Source organism: Callorhinchus milii, unplaced genomic scaffold, assembly GCF_018977255.1.
Source record: "Callorhinchus milii isolate IMCB2004 unplaced genomic scaffold, IMCB_Cmil_1.0 Scaffold1, whole genome shotgun sequence".
Classification (NCBI taxonomy): Eukaryota; Metazoa; Chordata; class Chondrichthyes; order Chimaeriformes; family Callorhinchidae; genus Callorhinchus; species Callorhinchus milii.
In genome coordinates this window covers 92495438-92508205 of record NW_024704742.1, presented here as the reverse complement: position 1 = coordinate 92508205, position 12768 = coordinate 92495438, and the positions used below count along the sequence as shown (strand labels likewise).

General features: G+C 45.2%; 1 protein-coding gene across 1 annotated transcript in view; it reads right to left on the bottom strand.

The window, feature by feature from the left end:
* Positions 1 to 1816, bottom strand: part of megf10 (multiple EGF-like-domains 10) — a 106187-nt gene extending 104371 nt beyond the window's left edge. Inside the window, 1 exon segment of the mRNA XM_042346837.1 lies at positions 1485 to 1816. The gene's annotated coding sequence lies outside the window, so the exon portion shown is untranslated.
* Positions 1817 to 12768: the final 10952 nt, after the last annotated feature.

Here is a 12768-nt window from a genome sequence, read left to right as displayed (position 1 = left end):
GCAGATTTTATCTGCATGTTTATTCAACCGCCCCTTATCTCCGCTTGTGTTCTCTGAGGCCCCAAATTCTGCTTGGTCTTAGCCTCAAGTCTCAGCCTAAGTGCTCTGAGATGCTACCAGACTGAAGGGCGCTATATAAATGCAATGTTGTTATTATTAAATCTATTTTACCTTAAAATTGAAATTCAGGCATCCAAATTAACAACATCCAAATTATATAGAGAATTTTCCACAAGCCTTTAAAAATTTTATGAGAAAATAGTCTTTTGGGCTAAGATTCAGTGAACATGATCTCAGTAGATAGCTTGATATCATTATCCAGTTCCCAGTTATGAATCCAGGGACCCCTCTGTGCTCCCAGTATCCTGCAAGGGCAATTATTGTTTTGTTCTGGTTGTAAAATGCTCTGAACTCATTGCAAAAACATCCTGGATTTTTGGAGGGGGTGGGAATTGCTTGTCTTCCTATCCCTGCTCCGCAATGTTATTGTAAACACAGTCACGTCATTTAGACCCACTTTTGTCCCTCATGTTTTTTTAAATGGTTTGTCCCTTAGAAAACTGGGAAAGGGAGGGAGAGAAGTCACATATGCTGATCTATATAGTTTTAACGATGCCAATTGAACATTCAATGCCTCTTTTGCTGAGACCTCCACACACCCCCCTTTCTCACGTTGCTCTCTTTTGGAAACTATAGGAATCCATCCCCCCAAATAACTAGTGTATCCGTCTGTTTCCAACTCTCTCCAAGTTGGCAGCAGCAGAGTTCTGCAAAGAGAAACAACCTGATACAGTGCAGTGCTTTCCTTCAAACTGATGATTACCAGAATGCCAGCAATGTTACTCAGATGTTTAATGCCTCTTTGCTGTCCAGTTGTTTAAGGCTTTGCTATTTGGAGTCCTGTAGCTCAGTGGTTAGAGCACTCGTTTTGCAAGTGAGACACCTGGATTCAATTCCAGGCAGCGCGAAACCTTGGGCAAGTTTCCTTACTCCACACAGAGCCTAATAATAATCCTTCCAAAAAAAACAATAATAAATTGGTCATTTTCAATCCACGACTGTTTGTGGGACATTGCTGTGCGCAATTGGCTGCCGCGTTCGCCCACAAATATACAGTCAATTCACTTTACAGTGTGTTCTGTGAAGCGCTTTGGGACGTCCTCCCGACGTGAAAAGCGCTATATCAAATGCAAGGATTATTATTATTATAGATTGCTTTGCTGGCAGGGACCATTCCTACCCCCCAAAGGTAACAATTTGCAGGAACATCAAACGTTGAGAACTACACACTGTTATCTTTCTCCCTGGTTTCTCCTATGGTTTCTCCATGAACTCCAATCTGGGAAACGAATCTAAAGCAGTTAACGCGTTAGTTTCTCTTCCCTTCTTGTCGGTACCCAGACACATCCTTATTCTTATGCATTTATATACAACTCAGTATATTCTAAAAGAGAGAGTTGAAGCAAAAAGGAAAACACTCTTACCAGACATCAGAAGTTTCCCTGCGGTTGTTGGTTGTATCTGTGCCTCCTCTCTATCTCTGTGGTTTCATTCATCCAGTTCTCTTTTCTTTTTGCACGTCGTACACACTCTCTCTCTCTTTCTTTCTCTTTTCCTCTTTCCGCACAATCAAAGTCAGTGACTCAGAACAAAAAAGATTAATTGCACAAGGGCAAGGGTTGCTTTTCTTGTTCCTTGCAAATAAAGAAGAGATGGTTTATATACAGCCATTCAGATCTTTCCCCACCCCTGGACAAGGGGGTGCTTTGCAGTTTGAGCTGTAATGCTCAGTGTGTGGTGTGTCTATGTGTGTGTGTGAGAGAGAGAGGAGGNTTTTTTTATATATGAAACTTTGAATGTGGGAATGAACTTCCCTCTCTCACTGGCAGTCAGTGCCTGTCACCCAGGCTCACAGCCAATGGTAAGGGCTTTGGAGACATCTCCTCCTCCCTCAAATCACTGGTTCTGGTCCAGGCAACATGACAAGTGGTGGAGGAGAGAGAGAGAAAGAAAGAAAGAAAGAGAGAGAAAGAAAGAAAGAAAGAGAGTTGCTACCTGTAGTGGAGGTGGCATTTTCCTGGGGGAGCTTTGGCTGTCGGATCATCTGCAACACCCACTCTCCAACTTGCAATGGTCCCAAAGATGCTGCAGTGTAGGGATCCACAGGCACAGGCAGGCAACCGGTTGCCCGATCAGCCCTGTGAGCATCAGGTCTCAGTGGGTGAGAAAGTGCAGGCACCTGCATCCCCACCCCAAACAGAGGGCGATAAACAAGCTGGATCAGCAACTGCCATGCCAGAGCAGGGCGTGTGGTTCATGTTGCTTGGGCTGGAGACGCAACTGAAAGTTTGCCTTTTTTTTTGCAAGAATGTTAATTCTCAGTGGGTGCATTCAGCCAGATGTTCTGTTCTGGAGGCTGCTCCACCTCTGGCTTGAATCCCAACGGTACCTGTGTGTGTGTGTGGGGGGGGGAGGGAGGGAGAGAAGCTGGGATTCAAAAACTCACTTGCTGTTCCAAAGTAGGGCTGTGTGAATCCAAACCCTACCTTTTTATTTCTAGCAACCTGTGTGTGTGTGTGAGAGAGAAAGAGAGAGAGCGCTTGCGGTTCAGAAACTCACTCGCTGTTCCAAAGTTGATAATTATTTGGGGAGGACAAGTTTGCAGGGCTATGGGGAGAGCGCGGGGAGGTGGGATTGATTTGGATAGCTCTTTTAAAAGAGTCGGCACAGACACAATGGGCCGAATGGCTTCCTTCTGGGCTGTATAATTCTGATTCTATAAATAGATGTTACAGACTTTAGCAACATCTGCTGAAAATATTACACCACAGCCAACATATGTAGGCACAAAAAACAGATCCTGAATAATGTAACGATAATACTGTGTACAGTTGTGTGCTTGGTTCTGTGGTCAATGCTCTATGCTCAATGACAATTTTAAAATTGTCCTTTATTGGCATGACAAGGCGGTAAGTTCTGTCATTTTCCCCCTCTAGGTACTGTTTTCAGCCTCGGGAGGGTAAAAGCATGCCAGGACAACATATTTGATGCTAAGGAGAAACAAGAGAGAAACTCTCAGAGGAGAGCAACCATAACAGTCTATTGTCTGTGCAATAGACAAAGCCAAGAATGACAGTCTTTGTGTGAGCTTAGATGCTCTCTGAATGTCACTCCCTATTGCTGGAAACACGTTGTGTGGGGTGAAAGTTGCAAGTGAAGAACCATCACGATTTTCACCCCTTTCCTTGTTCTGCCGTGTGTGATGATGAGGTACTGATATTTGAGCCCTTGTGGTGGAGACGACACCAGAAACTGCAGCAGTGAAACTCAAGCAGTTCAGCAACACCTTAACCTACAGATCTGTTACTGTCTGTATAAAGGGCTGAATTGCCACTTTCTGTGCTGTAAATTTCTATGGCTTGTATTGCCGTGTACAAAAGTCTCATTCACCTACAAAACACAATCACTTTACAGCAAAATCACTTCACAGGAAATCCTGTGAATTGCTTTGAGACGTGCTCCCGACGTGAAATAATAATAATAATCCTCACATTTGATATTTGCTCCGTTCACATCAGGAGGACATTTCAAAGTGTTTCACAAGATACACTATAAAGTGGAGTGACTGTTTATTTGTATGTGAATGCAGTAGCCAATTTGTCTCAGCTGAAGGACAGGACTTCCAATAATCCAGCATACACCCAGTATTACACTGGAGTGTCAGCCTAAAATTATATGAGTTTGAAGTCCCAACCTTTTTTTTTCGTTCAGAGGCAAGAAGCAACCAGGTGCTATATCAAAATGTACATTTTTTTTATTTATGTCTTGCAATACAGTTCATATTGAATCGTTGTTTATATCTATAACATCAACTAAAACTTCCATTTATATAGCGTCCTTCACGCACGACAGAGTCTGAGAGCATTTAATTGCGGTAGAGCCTGATGCCGAGTAGGGAGGAGGTGACCATAAGCACGATCGAAGAGGAAGGTCTTGAGTCGTGACCTAAAAGAGGAGGGGAGGAAGAGATATCTATCTACATGTGTACAAATATGTTTACTTTTTTTGTATCTTTGAGTTATCGTTTTCTACTTTTTTTTATTTTTGCTAAATTGTGAGATGATCAGTGAGGAATGTTAGCATTTCAGGCAGCAGGAACCACACCCAGGTCAGGTACAGGACAGGTCAAAACGAAGCAAAGCTCCCTCTGTGTCCAAGCTCAGAACAGCACCCCCTAGTGCAGCATTGAAATATTTTTGATATTCCTATGCACCAAATTGAGTTCAAAATTTTAATTGGAAGTTTCACAGGATGATAACAGTTACTGCTATATTATCAAGCATAATGCCAGGATAGGTGTGATGGTAATTTCTTAAAGTGAACCTACAACTTCGCTATGGATATTTGGAGGTGTCCATGATTATATGACTATTTTGACATTTTATATGTACTTAAAAACGATTATGTTTCAACAGCAACAATTTATACTCGCATCACCTTTCACGTGCAGAGAGTGTCTCAAAACTCTCCATGAATGCTGAGTTCAAAACTGAGCCGAGGGGGAGCTAGGGGATTATTAGGGAAAGGTGACTGGAAGCAGAGACAAAGAGATAGGTCTTCAGATGGGTTTTTGAAGGTAGGGAGGGAGGAGGCGAGGTCGAAGGTAAACATGGCTTCAGTTTTCTTTGTCAACTTTCCAGTCATCAGAAGGAGATTTCCACCTATGATTTTAAGTTATTTGATTATGTTTAACTTCTTAAGAAGACTGAGACGCTGGGTGTTCTTTTATACTAACTCAAATTAAAAATCTAAAAAGCGTGGTGAAGTCAAATGATCTCAAATCACTTTCGAACACTGAATCTTTTTGTTGCAATCCAATGCAATCCATTACATGACAAAGAGATCATTGTAGCTACACATTTGCCTCATTTGGTTCTGTCATATGAAACCACTGATCAGATAATCATTCTGAAACACATTAAAAACAAGCTCCACACTGCGGAAGGAAACATTTTTTGCGACGTTACCTTGCCCTTTTGTTTCAGCCTGAGGCACAAACTGATTTTCATTAACAGTAGACAGAGAGAGATGATAAAGGGGGAGATCTCTGCAGACATCACTGCACCAGTTCCCATCCTTTTGGAACTAGGTAAAATTGATGTGGAATTTCCAGAATTTGTGTCACTTAAGGCAACTATCGCATATATAATTGTATTTGCATTTGATATGGAGCCTTATCACGTACATAAAGAACTTCACAAAGTTTTTGTATTTGTGGGCAAACACGGCAGCACTGTTTGTCAATTCACTTTACAGTACATTCTGTGAAGTACTTTGAGACGTCTCAACATGTGATAAGCGCTATATGAAATGCAATAAGACCTGGGTTTGATTCCTGGAAGGGTGAAACCTTGGGCAAGTTTCCTTACTCCACACGCCTGATAATAATCCCTCAAGAAAATTGATCACTTCAATCCACGACTGTTTGTGTGCTCAACTGGCTGCCACGTTTCGCCCACAAATATACAGTCAATTCACTTTACTCTGTGAAGCGCTTTGAGATGTTGAGAAGACATGAAAAGTGCTAAATCAAATGCAAGGATTATTATTATATTATTATAATAATAATCCTTGCATTTGATATAGTGCCTTATCATGTCTTCACGGAATATACTGTACAGTGAATTTTGTGGGCAAAACGCGGCAGTAGGGTCCTTAGCAGATAGATAAGATGCTGTTCCTCAAGCTTTCGCTGTGGATCATTGGAACAGCATAGGAGACCATGAATGGAGAGGTAAGACTGTGAATGGGAGTGTGAGTTGAAATGGCAGGAGACCGGAAGATCAGGGTTGACCATGAGTACAGAACGGAGGTGTTCTGCAAATCATTCACCCAATCTGTGCTTAGTCTCGTCGATATAGAGGAGACTACACCGTGAGCAGCGGATACATTAGGTGGTAGTATATGTAAACCGGTGTCTTACATGGAAGCTATGTTTGGGACCTTGGATAGTGGTCTAGGAGGAGGTGAAAGGGCAGGCATTGCATCTCCTGTGCTGGTATGGGAAGATGCCGGGGAAGGAGAGCAGCTGGTAGTGCTGACGGCGGAATGAACTAAGGAATCCCGGAGGGAACGATCCCTCTGGAATGAGGGGAGGGGAGGGAAATATGTGTTTGGTGGATGAGTCATGCTGGAAGTGCTGGAAATGTCGGAGAATGATGTGCTGAATATTGAGACTGGTGGGGTGGTAGGTGAGGACTAAGGGAACCCTATCACGGTTCCAGGATGGGGGGAAGGGGTGAGGGCAGAGATGAGGGAAATAGGGCGGACACGATCAAGGACCTTGGCTATTACTGTCGATGGGATTCCTCGGTCGAGCAAAAATAAGGGCATCTCGGTTGCTCTGGTGTGGAAGGTTGCATTGTCAGAGCAGATGTGGCAGAGGTGGAGGAATTGGGAAAATGGGATGGCGTCTTTGCAGGAGGCTGGGTGGGATGAGGTGTAATCAAGGCAGTTGTGGGAGGTGGTGGGCTTATAGAAAATGTCTGTGAATAGTCTGTTACCTGACGTGGAGATAGTGAAGTCGAAGAAGGGAAGGGAAGAGTCAGAGTTGATCCATGTGAATTTTATGGAGGAATGGAAGGTGGAAGCAAAATTTATAAATGCTTCTAACTCACTGCGAGAGCAGGAAACGGCCCCGACACAGTCAATATTTGAAATATTGAAGCGAATTAAGTCGACAACAACAACTTGCATTTATATAGTGCCCTCCACACCAGGCGGTGTCTCAGAGCACTTAACAATGGCGGAGCCCAAGGCCAAGCCAGGGGGAGGGGGAAGGTGACCATAGATGCGGTCAAAAAGGAAGATCTTCAGGTACAACCTGAAGATGGGGAAGGAGGGGTCGAGGCAAAGAGGTTGAGGGAGAGAGTTCCAGAGTTTCGGGGCCTAGTGGCTGAAGGCACGACCGCCAATAGTGGAGAGAAGAATTTGGAGAACGTGGTCGGCCCTAGTAGAGCAGAAGCAGCAGATACTGCTGTGGAAGTTAGAGAGATAGGGGGTTACTAAGGAATGGAGGGATTTAAACACTAGAGTGAGGATCTTGAAGTTGATCCTCTCTGTGACAGGGAGCCAGTGGAGTTTGGCAAGGACTGGAGTAATCGGGATACGAAGTTTGGTGCGGGTGAGAATGCAGGCGACGAGTTTTGAATGAGTTGAATTCTGTGAATAGTTGAGGAGGGGAGACCGGCGAGGAGGGCGTTAGAGTAGTCCAGCCGAGAGATGACAAAGGCGTGGACAAGGCTTTCAGCAGCTTTTGGAGTGAAGTATTCTCGGAGACAGGCAATGTGGCGGAGGTGGAAGAAAGCGGTGCTGGTCAGGGACCGTATGTGGGGGAGGGAGGATAACTGGGGATTGAACCTGACGCCTAAATTGCGCATGGGTTCAGAGAGTTTTAAGGACAGGTCGGGTAGGTTGAGGAGGTCAGAACTGTGGAACAGAAGACGTCGGCGAGAGCCAAAGAGTATGGCTTCCGTCTTATTGACATTTAACTGCAGGAAATTTACGCTCATCCAGCTCTTGATGTCCGACAGACAATCTGACAAAATATCAGGGGACTGGAGATCGCAGCTGGAGGCGGAAAAGTAGAGATGAGTGTCATCCGCATACATGTGGAAGTTAACCCCGTGTCTGTGGAATCACAGTAACAAAAAGCATCAATTCAAACGACTGTTTGCAGAAAAAATTAGTTGACTTTTAAGCTGGAATGCTGCCCAACGGAAATAGGTCAATGCTTTGCTACAAGACGTTTTTTTCCATTCCACAATTGTAAATCACAAGATCACAAGAGCGGTTCAGATGGAGTAGGCCCTTCGGCCCAATTGATCTTTTCATCACGGAATACCAATCCTACCATGTTCCCATTACATCATCGAGATATTTATTAAAATAACATAGAGTGACTCAGCAAGAATTGTATGAAGCTGTCTAGAGTTTTAAGCAAATTGCAGTTTAGTGCCAGTCAACACCTTCTCAGCATACGTTCAGGACCTCTGTACAATAGCAACATTCCATCTATTATTTTTAAACCTGAATGGTAGTATTGTCCTGGGAGGTGAATCAGAGAAGTCAGAGAACCAGAGAAATGTGTGAAACAGCAGAAAGCCATTTGGCCTGTTTTTTCACATCAAAATTTGTTTCTCCAAAACGCCATCAAACCTAATTCCAATAGCCTGCTCTTTCCCCATACCTTCCAAATCCCTGGTTTTCCACAGTTACTTTTAAGAGCTGTGCAAAGCCAGTTTCCAAATCAAGCCTGATTTAAGGAATTTTCCAAAATTCTGCCCAATCTTACATTTTAATACAATGGTCTTAAGGCTAAGAACATGAGCAATCTCAGTCCTTTGATGTGAGAAAGACATAAGCAAATTCTGATGTGAATGATTTGTAAAATATATTTCAAAATATTCTACGCTCACAAAAGGACAGGAAACACCACATGCAGAGACAGTGGAGAACATTAACTTGTGTTTATTGCTGAAATGTTATTCAACTCTTGCAGAAACACTGACATTGAACATGCAACCAGTTAATTATACAGTTTCCATTTTACACCACATAATAATTCATTTCTACTTTAAATACAGCAACATAATGATAACTGAGAGCAATGTCGCTGACTCAACAAACCTCAAATTATAGTGAAGCTCATATTTTACACATATGTAGAGTTTGACCTAGAATTACACGTGTTGTGCTGTGGTTTCTACAGATGATGTGCCACAAATTCAGGGCCAAGTCAAAGCCATATTCAAAGCTAGTTACAAGAAATGGGGTTGGAGAAAGCCCCAGTCTTGGAGAATAAAAATAAAAATATTGGAACAAAAAAGAATATGCATTGCTCTTGCATTCATAATTCATCGTAGTATTTTGCTATCCCAGAAGTGAAAATGCATGAGTTGGCCATTTATGGAGAATTATAAAAGAATGATAAAAGGCACATAAGTGTCCACATCAAAGGAAAGGATAACAAGTGCAATGGTATAGCGTTTTGAACTTGAAGCAAATGATTTGGGATACAGTCGCCTCCTTCCCCAGTGATGCCTTCACCTACCACTCCAGACTTTCTTTCTGTCACTCTCCACATTGCCTCGTGCCTCATACAACTTCATGAGAGGCAGCTCGGTGAACGGCGGATAGAGAGGGGGAGCGGGAGGTATGAGGCAGCATGGAGAAGGATGGAAAGGTGGCACCACTAATGGCCCATTGCTCCACCTCAGATGTAAAACCTGGCTCTGCTGCTGCTCTGAAATCTAGCTATTCTATCAAGTCATCGATATACCTTTCTATAGGGGTTCTGCGCCCACTTTCCTTTTTCCTTGTGGCTGAGATGCCTCTGTACAGAATAGCACAACATAGTACAGAGTAGCACAACGTAGTACAGAGTAGCACAACGTAGTACAGAGTAGCACAACGTAGTACAGAGTAGCACAATGTAGTACAGAGTAGCACAATGTAGTACAGAGTAGCACAACGTAGTACAGAGTAGCACAGTGTAGTACACAGTACAACAACAACAACAAGATTACAATTTATAGCACCTTTCACCTCAGGAGGACGTTCCAAGGTGCTGGACAGACAGAGTTACGGACCTGAGCTGAGGGTCGGGGTGGGGGCGGGGGGAGGGCGGTGGGGGGGAACCAGAGAGATCGAAAGCACATCAAAGAGGAGGGTCTTGAAGTGGGTCTTGAAGGTGGTGAGGGAGGGGGCGAGACGGTGGGACTGCAAGATGGAGTTCCAGAGGGTGGGTGCAGAGTGGCGGAAGGCCCGCCGATAGTGGGGAGAGCAAGGTGGGGGATGTGAAGCAGGCCAGAGCCCGCTGAGCGGAGGGAGCAAACAGGAGGATAGGCGATTAGGAGGTCGCAGAGGTAGGGGGGAGTAAGACCATGGAGGGCTTTGAAGGTGAGGACCAGGATCTTGAACTGTATCCTCTGTGTGATGGGAAGCCAGTGGAGTCAGGCAAGGATGGGGTGATAGGGTCATGGAGCCTGGTGGGGGAGAGGACACGGGCTGCAGAGTTCTGGATGATCTGCAGTCTGTGAAGGGAGGAGTTGGGAGGCCGAAAAGCAGTGAGTTTGCATAGTTGAGCCTCAATGTAATGAAGGCCTGTATGACAGTTTCGGCGGCCTGTGGTGTGAGACGGTTTTGGAGCCGGGTGACATTGCGGAGGTGGGGAAGGTAGAGCGGGTCATGGCGCGAATGTGGGGAAGAAAGGATATTTGAGGGTCGAACAAGACCCCAAGGTTCTGGACTGGCTTTGCAAGGGTGGAGTGTGCAACCATGGATGGTGATACTGTCAGCGCCTGAGGTGAGGAAGCGCTGACAGGAGCCAATCAGGAGAGCCTCGGTCTTGTTGATGTGCAACTGAAGAAAGTTAGCTCTCTTCTTGATGTCTGACAGACATTCAGTCAGGACAGAGGTGGTCTTGGAGTCAAGGGTGGAGGCAGCGAGGCAGAGTTGGGTGTCACCCGCATACATGGGGAAGTTGACCCCATGTCTGCAGATAACGTCACCAAGGGGACCAAGGACAGAGCCCTGAGGAACGCTGCATGAGATGGTCTGGGGGCTAGAGGAGAAGCCATTGGAGGAGATGCAGCTGGTGTGAGAAGTACAATCTGAACCAATCAAGGACAACGCCATGGAGGTTGAGGTGGAGGAGAGGCGGTGGATGAGGATAGAGTGGTCGACAGTGTCGAAAGCAGCAGAGAGGTCAAGGAGGACGAGGAGGCAGAGGGAGCCCTGGTCGCAGATGGACAGAATGTCACTTGTCACTTTGACCAGGGCAGTTTCTGTGCTGTGGAAGCCCGATTAGAGGGGTTCGAGAAGGGAGTGGTGGGAGAGGAAGGAGCGAAACTGAGAAGCAACAACTCATTCTAGGACCTTGGAGAGGAAGGGGAGGTTGGAGATGGGGCGGTAGTTAAGGAGTAGTGAAGAGTCCAGGGAGGGATTTTTAAGGATAGGAATGATGACAGCGGTTTTTAAAGGGGTGAGAACAGTACCAGAGGTCAGGGAGAGATTGACGATGTCAGTGAGTAGAGGGGCAAGGAGGTGGAGCTGGGAGGTAAGGAGGGGATAGGGATGGGGTCGAGGCAGCAGGTGGTGGGTTTCATGCGGGTTATGGTGGTGATGAGAGAGGAGGGGGAGACAGGTTCAAAGGTGTGGAGGGAGGGGTGGGTAGGGGCCGGGGTGGGAGGGGAGATGGGGAGGGGTTAGCAGATGCAGTGGCAGAGGCAGCTGAGCAGATTCCCTCGATTTTGGATTCAAGGAAGTCCAGCATCGCCTCACAGTTGGCATTTGAGGTGAGGATGGGTGAAGCGTGAGAGGGTGGGCGGAGGAGCCGGTTCGTGATGGAGAAGAGGAGCCTGGGGTTGTCCTTAACCTCCAAGATTGTCTTGGAGTAGAACAACGATTTAGCGGAGCGGTAGGATTTTGACACGGTCCAGCCAAATCTACCAATGGACAGTTAGGTTTGATTTAAGCCAGGAGCACTCAGCGGAACGGGCCTGGGCTTTAAGGGAGCGTAGGTGGCTGGTGCACTACAGAGTAGAACAACGTAGTACAGAGTAGCACAGTGTATTACAGAGTAGCAAAGTGTAGTACAGAGTAGCACAATGTAGTACAGTTTCGCACAGTGTAGTAGAGTAGCACAGAGTAGCACAGTGTAGTACAGAGTAGCACAGTGTAGTAAGGTTAGCACAGTGTAGTACAGTTTCACACAGTGTAGTACAGAGTAGCACAGAGTAGCACAGTGTAGTACAGAGTAGCACAGTGTAGTACAGTTTCGCACAGTGTAGTACAGAGTAGCACAAAGTAGCACAGTGTAGTATGGAGTAACACAATGTAGTATATCCTTCAGCATTTTAGAAAATTCTGAAATTCAGGCATAATTTGAAAGCTTGTTTTGCACAGAAACAAGCCAAAACAACCACATACACAAATATAGAAATCTCAACATAATATCATACCTACCCAGGACACAGTAACACATTGTGACTGAATATTTCAGAAACTATCAGTTAAACCCAGCAGGATGAACCATCACAATAAATGGTGCACATATCTGAGATGGAAGGGAAAAAATTGCAATCAGGCAAAGTGAATGAACAAGAAAAGTGAACGTATTAAACAACTCTAATTACCCCTAATTTCCAGGAGTTTTCTTTACTAGGAAGGACACGGAAAACATATCCAAGATATTCTCTCCATATGCTATCTGCTTGTTATCCCATGCCACCACTCAACAAGAGAGGAGAGTTTCGCCCAGTGTCCTGACCAACGATCCTCCAGATAAAATTGGTCATACATTTAATGGCTGTTTGTGGAACATTGCTGTAATTGTCCCAAAGTGAAAAGTGATATATCAAATGCAAGGGTTATATATGATTTGCATTATCCAGCAAATATTGTTCTTCAAGTTTTAATGAAGTATTGTTCTGGGTTTATTTTTCCAATCCCATTTAAATTTTTATATATTCCTCTCTGCAGCCCGTGTCCATCTCCCCCACTCTCGTCCAACTCCACTGCCTCCCTATCCTTCAGAGGATCCAGTTCAAGATCCTGGTCCTCACATACAAAGCCCTCCATGGCCTCGCCCCACCCTACCTCTGCGACCTCCTAACCCCCTACCAAGCCATCCGCTCCCTCCGCTCAACTGGCTCCGGCCTGCTCCACGTCCCCCGACCAACCCGCCCCACAACTGGCGGGAGAGCC